General features: G+C 38.4%; 1 long non-coding RNA gene across 1 annotated transcript; it reads left to right on the forward strand.

Moving 5' to 3' along the window:
- The first annotated feature begins 10 nt into the window (after positions 1-10).
- LOC116418591 lies at positions 11-9,283 on the forward strand. Its single transcript, XR_004228692.1, has 2 exons — positions 11-404; positions 7,395-9,283. It is a non-coding gene; the product is annotated as an uncharacterized LOC116418591 (long non-coding RNA).
- The last annotated feature ends 1,893 nt before the right edge of the window (positions 9,284-11,176 follow it).

An 11,176-nucleotide genomic window follows, 5' to 3' on the forward strand; every position in this document is an offset into this window, starting at 1 on the left:
GTGATTAAAACTAGTGCGCGGCCTGCTGCGGAGGGATTACACTGAGGAAAGAGACCGGCTTCTGCGTCGCTGTTGCGTGGTCCGCGCGAGCGTGATCGGGAGCCGCTGGGCCCTGGGGTGACCCGCGGAGGTGGGAGAGGGAAGGGCTCCGGAAGCTGGCGGGGGTGCCATGGAGCCTCTCCGCCGGCGCGGCCTTCACAGCTGGGTCGCGCTGGGCATCCGTAGTCCGCTCTCCCAAAGCCTCGGTGGAGCCGAAGCTGCCACAGAGTGCATGTTCACAAAGGGTCATCACACACGGAGCTGCCCCTCCCTGTCTCCCTAGAGCCCATCTTCGAGGCCAGGGGCTTTTCTACCAGGATTCTGGGGTGTTTCTCCTCCTTTCCTCCCTCCCAGATCTTCTCACGGTAAGGGGAGCAGCGAAAGCACAGGGACTTTGCATTCCACGACCCGTTCTGACTAGTCAGCAGCCGTTCTGTCCCTGCTGCACTAATTCCAGCTGCCCTGCCTTGTTTTAACTTCAGAGAAAGGGGGAGTTCTCATTTATAAGTTTAAGCCTCTGCTTTCGTAGGAAGGTCATGTGGCTTAAGGGACATCGTGACCGCGTATGCTATTTCTGCCTGTGCATTCTAAATCTTGGGGGCAGCATATTCCAGAAGTCCTTTTGGTCGATTGGTTGTGTGTCCTAGGATAACATTTTGTAGTTTCAGACCATTTCTTTACAGACTAACCACAATTGGTATTTTGGAGTGTGGGGTTTTTTAGTCGTTTCAAACTAAATGATTATATTCTGGAATAATGCTGATAATTTGGGTAGGGTGGTATGGAGGAAACAAGTCTCGTGTGGAATAAATTATTTAGTAAAAAGGATTTTAGTTTTTGGTGCTTCTGAATGCATATAGCCAAGGAATCCAGCAGAGTTTGTTGGGGTTTCTCCAGACAAAAATAGGCTGGTTAGTTTACCTTTATCTGTTGCTTTACTAGATTATTAATGTATTTGTATATTTCTAGCTAGTTAGGTTTTTCTTTTTTATGAATTGTGAATAAAATTGGAGAAAGTAGTGCTTCCTCCTGAAACAGCCAAAACTCAGAGGGTTGTTTTCTTGCTCACCACTGCTACTTCCATTTTTAGAATGGAATACACTATTTGTAAAAAACACACTTGCTGAGTATTAACTTATAAATTGAACAAAACAATTGGTTCAGTTAAAATATAGCTGAAATTGTAAGACTGCAAAACAACATCACCAAACTGAATTATGTTTTTTAAAACATTGTTGTCTGCAAAGTTGAATTTTAGTCTTTTAGTGTGAATTTAATATTTTTTCAGAAAAATAATTAGTAACAAACAAAATGGAAGTGGGGCTTGAGTTGTAAAGAGAAAGGAAGGGACTTTAGCGTGTTCTGTGTTTTCGCTCTGGAGCTTTTTCCCTTTGTAAAAGATAGTACAAGACTCACAAGAACTTTGATACAGGAGATCAGCAGAGATTGACTAGAAAACAAACCCCTTTCGTTTATATTACAGAGTAACGGTCCCAAGTTGAGAATAGTGTATACCTATCTCCTCATTCCTATATATTTGAAATGCTTTTTTCTACATATCCTGGTCCTAGACAGAGTGCAGTACCTTCCAGTGGGATTAAAGCTCATTGCCTCCATCCGCTTGTGAGCAGTGTGGGACAGAAATTTTATTGACCTATTTCCAGTTATAAACTCCTGGTTTAAAGGGAGGAAGCTTTTATTAAATTAATAACTAACGAACAGCTGCAGTAGTTCAGTGCTGTATGATTAGGATTTTCTTTTTTTTCTCCCCCTCATTTTAGCCACTCACGATGTCAGCTCTTGCGTCTTCTGCTAAGTTAGATTCCTTAACCACAGTACAAGTCTTTGGCCCAAACCTGGAATATAAAAGCTACTTGCTATGATTTATTTTTCTAGTCTCATCAAAAAGATAAGAGTCGAAGTGACTGGCTGTGCTTTCTAGAAGCACTCTATGAGTACAGTCTGTAATCCCACATCTCAGACTAACATTCAGAAAGCTCTGAAAACCAAAAACTTTTTAAGCTTGGCAACAAAATTCATTTGGTAGCAAAATATGACCTGAACTATTGAGAAGCTGTATATAGTCTTTAGCCCATGTGTTTTGCTGAAACTATATTAATATGTTTGATTATGGGGCGCTGCCCTTGGCCCCTGGTATGTGGGATGTTATATATTGGTTTATATACCTTGTAACACTTAAAAATTGTATGAAATTCTTATTTCTAAAACACATCCAACCCTTGGGTTGTAGTTAAGGAATTGTAAACCTGTATTCATATTTTTGGCAACACACTTGTGCTATGCATGTGTATATTTAAAAAATGAAGACATTTTAGTTCTTTCAGTAAATTCAGATATGGTAGGATAGAAAAAGTACGTGTATCATATTGTGTATCTGTCATATCGTGCATCTATCATATTGTATACATGCAATGATAGAGGTATGCACAGCATATTTGTAAGTTTAGCCATATAGTGATCCAAATAAGAAATTAGTAGTTTCAGGGCTGAAGGTTAGTTTATACTTTAGGCTCTAAAATTTAGATAAAACATGACAACTCGGCTGGGCATGGTGGCTCACACCTGTAATCCCAGCACATTGGGAGGCTTAATCATGAGGTCAGGAGTTCAAGACCAGCCTGGCCAAGGTGGTGAAACCCCGTCTCTGCTAAAAAAAAAAAAAACACAAAAATTAACTGGGCACAGTGGGAGGCGCCTGTAATCCCAGCTACACGGGAGGCTAAGACAAGGAGAATTGCTTGAACCCCGGAGGTTAGAGATTGCAATGAGCTGAGATCACACCACTGCACTCCAGCCTGGGTGACAGAGCGAGACTCTTGTCTCAAAAAAAAAAAAAAATGACAGCTTGTAATGTAGCCCAAACTTACTTGGTTCTGTTTTGCCCATAGAAAATGAGAAGATGGTATGATAATAGTGTAAAGTTGATACTGGAATGTCTGACATCTAATCCCATCTCTTCTGCTGTGTGACCTTACGCAAGTCACTAAATTTTTAAGGTCTCAGTTTACAGATCTATAAAATGAGAAGTTTGGAATAGATGGCTGTCTTAAGGAAAGTTCCTTACAGTTTCAATATTCCATGTATGGGTATTTACTCTTAGAAGTACCGCCTACTTCAAAAAGTTTTTCCTACTAAGGGTGTGATCACATTTCATCTCAAACTGCTGTCTTGCTGATCTAAACTTGTCATTTTTGTTCATAGGAAACACATTTATTCACATGGTTCAAAATTCAAAAGGTACAAAAGGATACTCAGTGAAGTCATTTTCTGCCTAGGAAGCAACGAGTGCTACCAGTTTCTGGTACATTTTTCAGAAAAATTTTGCACATGTGAGAGCAAATAAATTACTATATATATTTTAATTGTCTTCCCCTTTTCTATGTAAATGGTACATACCATGCATGGTGATTATGTACCTTATTTGTTCACTTAACCTTAAAAGTTGTTCTGTTATTATTTAAGGTATTTCCTGATTTTTATGGCTGCATAATCTTCCATTTTATAATGTACCATTCTTTCATCAACCCTATCCTTTTGAACATTTAGGTGTTTTTTTTTTCAGATCTTTATTAAAGAGCATTGTACAATGAAGACCTTTCTACGTACATCGTTCTGCACATATGTGAATGTATTTGTGCCCTAGCCAATGGTACAGCTGGGTCCTGTGTACTTTGACTTATGTGTTCTCTATGCCAGTATTGTATAGTGGAGTCAACACCCTGTTGACTCTAAAGTAAGCGTATGAGATAAATCACATCACCTGAATGGCTGTTTTTTCATGTGAGCACTGATAGCATGTATGTACATACATAATATACATATGTATGTATATGAAGCAAGTAGATTATGTGTAGGGACTTTGTCCTAAACAAACAAACAAATAAATCTTCTTTAAACACTAAAATCATGCCACTGAGCAAGATTTACAATGAGCGGCATGTGAGAACAGAAATGAGTGATGTAACAACAGGTTTGTTCTTTCCAGCTCATGCTTATTCCAAGGCATGTACTCTATTAGTACTCTTAAGCTGATACTTTTCTTTAAAATTTTTTGCCAAGCATATATGGTTGAATTTGTGTAGCATGCAAATTCTAGATATTTCTACTTTACCAGTAAGAAAACAAGGTGTAAGGCTAGGCACAGTGGCTCACACCTGTAATCCCAGCACTTTGGGAGGCTGAGGCAAGTGGATCACTTGAGGTCAGGAGTTCGAGGGTGTGGTGGCACATGCCTGTAATCCCAGCTACTCAGGAGGCTGAGGCACGAAAATGGCTTGAACCTGGGAGGTAGAGACTGCAGGGACCCGATCGCGTGCCTCAGCACTCCAGCGTGGAGCACAGAGACAAGGCTCTGTCAAAAAAAAAAAACAAGGCCTAAAAGAAATAAACCATTTACTCAAATTTGCGTTAACAAGGTGGCTGACCTGGTACTAAAACCTACATCCTCTCATTTCTAATCCAGGGCTTTTTCCAGTATATTCTCATAATTGGATGTGTAGCTCTAGCAGATTTGAGACTGTCCAGTAATTAGGAACTGCTTTAGGTACATTCACTCTTCCTAGACTCTAGAGCAACCTAAACTTCAGAAAGCAGCAGAGCGTTTTTCCAGTGACAGAATAACGTTCTGTAAGTACTTGTTGAAGTAATCACACAACATGCTGATTAGCAATCAGGAAGCCTCCAAATCAAAAAATTAAGTGCATATAAAGAAACACTCTTTCCTAATTGGGACGTAGTTGTCACTTCAAGATGAATTGATCAGTCATAAGGACTGGAAGGAATTTAGGATTATTTGGAAATAGGTAGTCTTAGTTTCCCCAGAGTTCATGCCATCATTTTAATTTAGCCAGAAAATTTAAAATAATTATCACCAGAAAAGGAGAAGTGGTAGTAGAAACAATAGCAAAAGAAAAATAGAAAGTTGGAGGATATGCTTTAGTAACTACATTCACATAGGAGGTTAGATATGCTTTAGTAACTGTGTTCGCTTGAAGCTGGCATTGCAGCACATGACCCTCCCCTTTAGGGCCTCAGCTACCTGCTGACCATGCTAGTCCCCTTCTCTTTACGTAACTGACTCTTCTCATCCTTGGAGTCTTAGCTCGAGTGTCTTGTGTCAAGCTGTCCACCCTATTTGAGAAGCCCTCTGTCCTCTACCCCCACTCTAATTGTTACCACCTATTTGTTTTCCTTATAGCGTGTGTGTGTGTGTATGTGTATATGTATATATACGTGTATGTGTGTGTATATATGTATACATATATTTTTGGCCCCATAGTAGGTTGTGAGATCTGTGAGAGCAAGGACGACATCTCTTTGGTTCACCATCACCTACGTAGTGTCTAGTATACATAGTGCATATTTGTTGATGAATTATCTTGGTGACTCCCAATTTTCAATTTACATGGCTGATCAAACCTACATTTAAAACAATGTATTAAATAGCCTATTTCCTTCATGTTTGTTAGTTCAGATGTATGCATAATTGATAAGCTTTTCTTATTGAGAAACCTATTATTCATCAATGGCCTTTTTTTTTTTTTTTTTTTTTACACTTACTGGTTTTTTATAAAGGATGTTTTAGAGGGTACAGATGAAGAGATGCACAGGGCCAAAAAGCTTGTATTGAATGTGCAAAGGGCTGCCATAAATGCAGGGAGAATACAATGGTGAATAATGTACAGTCCTTATTCCTAAAGAGAAGTAGAAATGTTTGTAAACAAATAGCTTTCATACAAGGTGGAATGAAATAAGTGCTAAATAGAGTTGTACAAGTAATGTTTTGTAGAAGCTATGGAGGAAAAAATGATTAATTTTAATTATAGGAAGGCCCTCACAAAAGTGAATTTTTACTTTGGTCTTCAAAGAAAAATGGAGCACAAGTCCCTATAGATGAAGAATAGGGATGAATAAATGTTTAGCTTCACTTTTTAAAAAGTCCTTAAAATAGCTGTAATCCCAGCACTTTGGAAGGCTGAGGTGGGCGGATCACAGGGTTGGAGACCAGCCTGGGCAGCATGGTGAAACCCCATCTTTACTAAAAATACAAAGAATTAGCTGGGCATGGTGGCACGTACCTGTAGTCCCAACTACTCGGGAAGCTGAGGCAGGAGCCTCAGATCCAAGATTGCACCACCGCACTTCAGTCTGGGCAACAGAGCGAGACTCCGTCTCAAAAAAAAAAAAAGCAGTATTAACCACAAAGAACTCTTACAATGCATTGTTATAAAGCAATCTTTTAAAAAAATTAGTTAAAAATGACTCCAGCCATAAATATTATACTTCTGCAACTGAGGATGACTGTAAAATCACTTTGTTTTGACTAGGTTGACAGCTAAGTTGAGGTTCAATTTAATGATTGAATTGTAACTGAGTGCTAATTGGAGCTAGTAATTGTTTAGTAAATGTATCAGTTGAGACAAAAACTATTGAATAATGAAAACAGATTCATTTTTTAAAAAGAGATTTTTTAGCCACTTGGTGGTCTTTAATATATAGTTCTCTGACCACATAAGTTAAAATGGGGACTGGTTTTTGGTGGTCTAATCTGATTTTTTAAGTTTATATTTGCTTCCCTAGGTCTGTTTTGCTAAGCAATATAGACCTTCCCACTCTTTTTTTTTTTTTAGTGTAGGTATTAGTTTTACAGATCTCATTTAAACTTGGCCATATATTAATCCCAGTTTTGTTACTTCATACAGAATATGTAACCTCCCTGAGGCTCAGTTTCACTGATAAAATGAAAACATCTACTAATCCCACTTCTGTCATTTAACTAATTTTGTGGCCTCAGGCAAATTATTTAACCTGTCTGAGCTTCAGTTTTTCCATGTATGAAATGAAATTCTCTTAAACGAGGTAAGACATAGGACAATGTCTGGCAGTTCATATGCCCTCACAGCAGATGTTGGTTTTCCCTCACGCTTCCACCTCATCTAAACCTTGCATGTCCTTTACAGATTGCTTTAAATTGTTTTCTCTTTCCTTTGCCAGCTCCTAGCACTCTCTTCTAGAGTTGTTGCACTTACCATATATACCATGGATTCTTAAGTAGGTATTATTACAATTGACCCTTGAGCAATACAGGGGTTAGGGACCACCCCCTCCTTCCCCATGCTGTTAAAAATCTGCATATAACTTTTGACTGCCCAGAAAATGTAGCTGCTAATAGCCCACTGATGACCGGAAGCTTGCTGATAGCATATATTGTTGACTAACACGTATTTTATATTTCATATGTATTATATACTGTATTCTTACAATAAAGTAAGTTACAGAAAAAAAGTTACTAAGAAAATCATAAGGAAAAGTAAATATATTTACTTTTCTTTAAGTGGAAGTGGATCATCATAAAGATCTTCATCCTTGTCACCTTCACATTGAGTAGACTGAAGAAGAGGAGCCGAATGGATAAAGAAAATGTTTATGTACACCATGGAATACTATTCAGCCATACAAAGGAATGAAATAATATCTTTTTCAGCAACTTGGATGGAGCTGGAGGCCAGTATTCTAAGTGAAGTAACTCAGGAATGGGAAACCAAAAATGGTATGTTCTCCCTTAAAAGTGGGAGCTAAGCTATGAAAACACAGAGGCGTAAGATTCATGCAATGGACTTTGGGGATTGGGGTTGTGGAGGAAGGTTGGAAGGGGGTTAAAAGACTACATATTGGATACAGTATACACTGTTCAGGTGACAGTTGCGCCAAAATCTCAGAAATTACCGTTAACAAACTTATCCATGTAACCAGAAAACATCTGCACCCCCCAAAACTACTGAAATAAAGAGGATGGGTTGTTCTTACTGTCTTAAGCCTCATGGCAGAGGCTTAAGAGCAGGAGCATGTTGGGAGGGAGGAGAGGCAGGCACACTTGGTGTAACTCTTACTGAAAAAAATCACATCCATTTATAAGTGGACCCAGGCAGTTACAAACCTGCATTGATCAAGGGTCAACTATGTATTGGGAACTTGTTAAAACTGCAGCTGCTTGGCTCCCATGCATGATTCCATGAAGTTGGCATGGGTCCTGGGCATCTATACTTTTTTCTCCCTCAGATTTTCTTACGCTTACCAATGATCACAGTTTTTCACCTGTTTGTTAATCATGTGTTTTTTATAGTTTATATTTAAAGCCATTCAGGTGTTTTAGTTTAAACCTCAAATATACTATAAACTCCATGAGGGCACAAAATTAAACTTAGTTTAGAGGTTGATAAGCAATGCCCCCACCTTTTTTATCTGCCTATGTTTGGATTCAGTTAAATCAGATAGATGAAGATTGAAATGTAAGTTTACTGAAAAAAGTTGTTTGGAAAAGGTAGCTGAGATTTGCAGCAACAACGAGCTCCAAAGAACTAGGCAGATTTAAAATTAAGAGTTTTTCTATCAGCAAGAATAGAGCTTGTCCCACTGCATCTACTGTGTAACAGCAGGCCAAAACAAATGACCCTCTTCAGTCAGCCAAATCCCAAGTGGAAAGGAGAGAGAAAGTTGGCCGAGCCTCCGAATTTTTTCTCCGAAACCTGCTGTCAGATCATTTAGCCCCTCCTATCCTAGAAAGAAGTTAAGAGTAGAGGTCAGCCATGAATATTACAGTAAGGAAGTTTTATGTGGAGTATGAAAGAGCTTTCCTCATGCCTTCAACAATACTCAATAGGTATTAATGGATTTTTTTTAATACTTTGCATTGGGTTGCTATGATTTTTAGTACCTAAATAAGTTATGAAGTTACAACTTCAGTTAGATCAGTATATATTATTGTATTAGTTATACTTTGGTATGTAACAAATTATTTCCCAAACAGCTTAAAACAACATTTGTCATTTCATACATGGTGCATGAAATGATACGTGGTCAGGAATCTGGGAGTGGTTTAGCTGAGTGGCTCCAGTTCAGAGCCTCTTATGTGGTTGCAGTCATCTAAAGGCTGCTTGAGTGTCTTCACAACATGGCACCAGAGCACGTGATCTGAGAGAGAGGCAGAAACCACAGTGTCTTTTACAACCTAACTTTAGAAGTGACCTACTGTCACTGTGTTGTATTCTGTGGGTTACACAGACCTACCTACACAAGAGTATGAATACCAAGAGGTGTAGGATTCATTGGAGGCCATCTTGAGGGCCGACTACCACACTTTTATGACATGTTAGTTTCACTTTATATCTCACAGAACGAGTAATTCAGTAATGTCTAATATCCCAATAAAATTGTTTCATGGTAATTTTGTGAAATAATTGTATTTTTATATATATTACAAAATTTCCTACCTAGAGATCAGGCTGTGAGAATATGTCCAGAGGATGATTCTCTACTCCCAGCCCCTTCCTGTCTAGTTCTGTTTCTGAGTCAGAAATTTATATAGCATGATCAAGAACTACTCTGGTTGCATGTTCTAGATAGTCTGTGAAAGTTCAGGTGATTTATAGACAGACTTACCATAAGGTGATTGTATTAGTCTATTTTCACACTGCTGTAAAGAACTACCTGAGACTAGGTAATTTACAAAGAAAAGAGGTTTAATTGACTCACACTTCTGCATGGCTGGGGAGGCCTCAGGAAACTTGCAATTGTGGCAGAAGGCGAAGGGGAAACAAGGCACATCTTACATGGTGGCAGGAGAGAGCGAGAGCGAGGAGGAGGAAGTCCCATGCATTTAAACCATCAGCCCTCGTGAGAACTCTATCACCAGAACAGCAAGGGGGAAGGCCAGCCCAATGATCCAGTCCCTTCACACCAGGCTTCTCCTTTGATACTTGGGGATTACAATTCAAGATGAGATTTGGATGGGGACACAGAGCCAAACCATATGAGTGATAACAGCTACAATTTTGATTTTAGTATGAGTTAATATTCTAGTCTCTTGGGAGGTGCCTCATGAAGTCTGATTTCCATCTACTGATTTATTCAAGTGAAGGTTTCTTTTGCAGTGGTAATTAGAATAAGGTGGACTAGATGGCTAGTGAAAGTCACTGAAATAGTCCATAGGCCCAAAGGAGCCAAAAACCATCACTGTAAGCAAGTGGCAGTGCTTTGATTAAAATTCTATTGTCAAAGCTTAAAAGAAGTTCAGTAAGTGAAATAAAATGATTAAGAATGTAATTTATTTCTTAAAATATGCTAAGTAATCTTAGTTTTTGTAAGATAGCAAAAAATACTACAGTGTAAGTGAGGAAACTTGAAATGTTCATTGAATTCAGGAGTGCACAATTCATTTGTCCTCTATAGCTACTCAACACAATAGAAAAGATAATAACTTGAAGATTGTGACAGAAGATGTTCTAACATAACCTGACAATGCCTAAACATTCTTTGGAATTCTAACCATAAGCATTGTTAGGTGAGTTTGCATGTTAAGTTGTTTTGAGTCCTTACAGATGAATGACCAGTTGTAGAAACCCAAATATTTGTATAATCCATTTTCTCATCCAGATGTAAGCTGTTTATTACATAGGCATAAGCGTGTAGAGCATATTATTACCAGACCCAGTGAACTCATTTGGATGTCATAATTTCCAGTCATGTAGGCATATTTGACAGCAACTTTCACCCCCAAGTGTTAGGAGGCACTATTTTGCTAATCGGGGAAGAAATTTTAGGAAATTCATTTTGCTTTCCAAACATAATTTGTCATGATCAATAAAATGTTTGGTTTGGTTATTGATCAGCTTTAAGACATGCTCTCCTATGAATTCTTAGGGTAGATGAGAGATGGTAGTAGTTTTTTTCTGAATATAGAGTATATAAACCCTGAAAGTTGCTCAGTTGAGTCTTCAGAGCTAATAAGTGATGATAAATGAAAAACAAATCTTGGAATAATTGATTTTCTGAAAATGAAAGGGCAGAGAGGTATAAGGAGATCGGGAAATGTTAATTTTAGACTACTGTGCCAATAGTAATAAATGTATTCACTACCCGAAAAAACTATCCTTGTAGAATAGAAAAACAAGTTAAATGACATAATCAGTCAGATTTATTCTATAAGACAGGTCTTCTCAAAAAGTCGTTATTATTAATAGAGACCAAAGACACATGACAACAAAATGCTGTTCATGGACTTTGACTTGATCCTGGTTTGCAAATCACATATTGGGGAAATTGTAATATACCCAGCTAT

The sequence above is a fragment of the Piliocolobus tephrosceles genome, chromosome X (genome assembly GCF_002776525.5).
Source record: "Piliocolobus tephrosceles isolate RC106 chromosome X, ASM277652v3, whole genome shotgun sequence".
In the NCBI taxonomy this organism is placed as follows: domain Eukaryota; kingdom Metazoa; phylum Chordata; class Mammalia; order Primates; family Cercopithecidae; genus Piliocolobus; species Piliocolobus tephrosceles.